General features: G+C 37.9%; 1 pseudogene; it reads right to left on the bottom strand.

Annotated features, from left to right (window-relative positions):
- Window positions 1–3327: 3327 nt before the first annotated feature.
- On the bottom strand, window positions 3328–3785 carry LOC149177242 (heavy metal-associated isoprenylated plant protein 39-like; annotated as a pseudogene).
- Between the last annotated feature and the right edge of the window lie 531 nt (window positions 3786–4316).

Below are 4316 nucleotides of genomic sequence, written 5' to 3' on the forward strand. Positions count from 1 at the left end.
GCAAGCGGAAACTCTGTTTTACATAAGAAAACCGTGAAAAGACTTAGACAGAATGAAGTTCTGGACTTGAAACATTATTATACCTGGCTTATACCCATATCAGGTCCGAACCAATATCGCATCGCAGAACTATAGTAGAGAGGAGCTAACCCTTTGGAGCACCGAAAGCCGATAGTGTAATACTACCAGATCCGAAACCTTATAAGGGTTGTTTTTATAATATATCGGTCCATGGCTTATCAGATCGCAAGACCCAAGCAGGAAGAGTTAGGCAAGAGGCATTGAAGTCGCCGATTGCGATTTCCGATAACACTGCGTGTTATCGCATCAGGGAAGGAGCATTGTAAAGGGCCGATAGTTTAAAGTGCTGATAATGTATATGAGTATAGCGCATTCCTTTGAAAAGACCCGCCGATAGTGTATTCTGTGTATTAATGCTTTCCATTGAAAAAGCCCGCCAATAGTGTAATTTCTTTGGAAATAGCACTACGACCATTTATAACCGTCGATAGTGTAATTCCACTGGTAACCGCACTATGGTAGTGTAGAATCGCCGATAGTGTATTTTATACACAATAGTGTTAAATCCATTTAAAAACCCCTTCGATAGTGTATTTTATAATTCCTATGGAACTATAGTCGCGATAAAGGAAAAGAGGCGCTATGAGATAAATTATACCCGATAACAAGGGTTGGGGTGATTAAGGGGGAAAGAGTGGTGATTTTGAAGGAAAAAAGGGAAATTTATGAATAGTCTATCTAGAAATAGATGACTAATACTCTAGTGCAGGAAGCAGAGGGAACTCCACCAGAATTAGAGGAAATTATATCAGGATTTGGGCGTTTGTCTAAATCGCCTGCAACTACGCCACCATTATTCCTCGGGCCAATGACATGCCCCATGGATTCAAGGATGATACATTCTTGCACAATAGTCTTCCACTAATCGATGCGGGTCATATGAATTGAAATTTCTGGTGCTGAAGGTGAACCTCTTGAATTCCTCCACCTTGGCCTCAAGATGAACAAAGAACATATATAGTGGCAGTTATGTCACCACAGAAGAATGTTCATGTCATCAGTGAGTGTCAGTCCTAGTCAGCCAAGATAGTGACATGTCTAGTCTCGTTATATGATGATGTTGAAGTCAAAATGTATTATTATAATTATTGTAAAATACAAACAAGTAGAAGTCCAAGAGTCATGGAAGTCCAAAGGACATGTAATACAAAAAGTTATATGTAATTCCAAAAGTCATTTGGAACTCCAAAGATTGCAGAAGTCCGAAGGTCACTAGAAGTTAGAAATCCAAGAGTCATGAGGATATGAAAGGTCATTCCTCAAGTTATAAATAGATCCTCATTTCTCATGTAAATGACTTTTAACCTTGGCTTCTCTCATAAGGCATAAGAGGGACAACTTAGTATTTTTGGGGAGCAAGTAGTGGCTCCAACGCTCCACTACTGGAGCAAGCGATGTTCATTGTATTCATGCATCTTGGGACTTTTACTTAATATTTGAAGCTTGATGGCTAACATTTTTTCATACATGGATTATGAATGTTTGTAAGACTATTTTGTGAATGGTTATGATTCATGTTTGCTTTCTTTAGTACTAAGGCAGTTGAACTATTTTGGTTATTTTAGTGCTTATTCTATTGAGAATGTGTTGTAATGGTTGTAACGATCACCACGTCTTTATGGACTATTCCACTGGATGTTAGGCGAAACATTCATGTTTATGTGTGTCTTTATTAGAGTGGTACTATTACCCCTCTCCTAGAGGCTCACTTTCTCTCCCCTCTACAGTAGAAGAACCTTGATGCACCTACAATCGAACATTCACCAAGCACACTTTCTTTCCTTTTCAAGTCACATATGTTATTCTCTCTATTGCTTACAACTAAATCCAAGGCAAATCTTTAAGTAGACAACAGTCGGGCCATAATCCGAATTGGGCTCCTATACCAAATAGTGTGAGATCTAATTAGGATTGCATAACAAGAAGACCCCTTTGAATGTTGGCAGGTCCAACACTATCAACAGGTTCTTAACCTCAATGTGGAGATTTTCTAGGAAGAAGATTGTATCATTATATCCTCTGTTCCATGGAGGTCCTGGGGGTTTCATTGATACTAGTTTTAAAGATTTATAGTTTGAGGATTCAAATGCTTGGATGTACATGTGGATTTGGAGGATAGCACTAATTTTTTTTTTGTCATTTACTTTCTGATGCAACATTGCTAGGATTTGTAAACCCTATGAAACACTAATGTTGTTATGTGGATCTTATGTAATACAAACTAGATGTTTGTGCTAGTGAAGAGATTCCATTATTGATGATTAATTATTGTGGTTTTTTGGTGGTAGCTATAGTTTTTATGGTTTTCCCAACTAGGGTTCCTAAGAGTTTATATATTATATAGCCCTATGATAAATTGTATGTATTTAATGTAATTCATTTCTTTTATCTGTTTAATGAAGTTTCTACTAGTCCAAAAATGTCTAATATCATATTTGATCTCTAATTTACATTTTCCTCCTAATTAAATAAATTTTAACAGTAGTTCATGTTAATTTGACATAACATAAGAATGAATTTAATAAGTGATTTAACATATACTTAGAAGATAAGCGTGTATTTGCAATTGTAAATAAACTCATCTCCAATCTAATATATGGTTGGAAAAATGTGCCCTCATAGTAACTTCAAACTTGTTGCTAGTTAATATATAATACCTTTTGTCTCGGGCTATTTAGTGCATTGGGTTCCCCAGAAGTAAAATATTATTCGTTTTCAATACTACAAAATATATACAACGAATAGTCCATAAATTTTAGATTGAAAAAATCTTAGATGTAAAGTAAAGCTTTTACATTTGCAGAAAAGTTCCCGCATCTTCAACAATTATCTATCCCACGCAAGTATGATAAGGTAGAGAGACTGTTTGTTGTGGTCATACGAGTTTGAGACGCTCCTTCTTTTGGTACCCAATTTGTCTGGATTGGATTTGATGGTGATATTGTACACCATTTTCATTCATAATTGTTGAATCTTCCCATCTAAAATGCATCATTTTTCAAAAATAGGAGACCTTAATACGAAAATGTTCCCATTCCATGAAAGGAGACCTTAATACCTGTAGGCCTAGTACATGTATATGTATATTTAATGAAGGTAAGTCCATTACCTCTGAAGATAACTAATTCCCAGCTGCTGCAGCATTACAAACAACTTTTAATGTCTACCGAAATTCCTTTGAGACCACCAGTTGTCACTCCCTTGCTCATACTTTCCCCCATAAAAAAGAAAGAGGACGAGATAGATCTAACAGATGGTGCAGCCATTGGGATCCTCACCTCTCACGACAGTATAATGAGTATCCTTCATAAGGCCCGTACCCATAATGAGGATTCACTTCATGATGATATACAATTGTCGGAGTCTCTGCAGCCACCTTCTCTTCTTTGGCAGGACCCAAGCTCAGCAGCTCTCTGGAGTCTGAATCCGAGTTTCATCAGTTTCTTTGCCAGAAGCACGGGATCTGCTTCTCCGATCATAGTTATCTCCCTCCACTGCATATCAGCTGCAACAGACTCTACACCTGCAATCAAATATCATATCACTACTCAAAACCCAAAATTGCAATATCATATCACTACTGAAAACCCAGAATTGCAATGCATAAAATATTGGATTGATTGTTTACCTTCAATAGCTGCAACAGCTCACATAGCCCTTCTCTTTCTTTTCGCGTCATCGATCGTCACTTTCAACACCATTTTCTGCAAATATAACACATGCAAGGCCATCATCGTCAGTGAGTTGTTTGGATAATTCACAATTGCAGAATTTGTGATTGAATAGAGTTAGAGTAGTGACATGCCTTCATATTTGACAGCCTTCGAAAACTATATGTGATACATATAGAAGGGAAGCGGAATCGAATTGGCAATGGCAGCCTTCAGTTTCTTGTTAGCGAAAACTCAAAAATCACGGGCTCAGAGGATTTGGCGTGAATGAGGGAGATCCTACACATATAACTTGTTGTGCTTTGTGCAGAAGAAGAGTCGTGCTACGCGGGCAGCAGCGCGTTTCAACGCGCCGGCAAGACTCCCCAGTCAGTATGCGTCAAAATCTGTGACGACAGGGAAAAGTAACTGCCATAGGTGGTGGGTTTCACCATCAGTTGAGCGGGTCTTATAAAGTCTTCTCAGCCGTAAGTTTATTTTGGACTCCTTCCAGTGCTATGAATTTTTTTATTTGCGGGTCTTTTAACCATTTTGACTTCAAAGTCACGGGGTTTTACCAGAGTG

The sequence above is a fragment of the Pinus tabuliformis genome, chromosome 4_1, assembly GCF_031772625.1.
Source record: "Pinus tabuliformis cultivar Carrire ecotype Pingquan chromosome 4_1, CPIR1, whole genome shotgun sequence".
Taxonomy (NCBI): Eukaryota; Viridiplantae; Streptophyta; class Pinopsida; order Pinales; family Pinaceae; genus Pinus; species Pinus tabuliformis.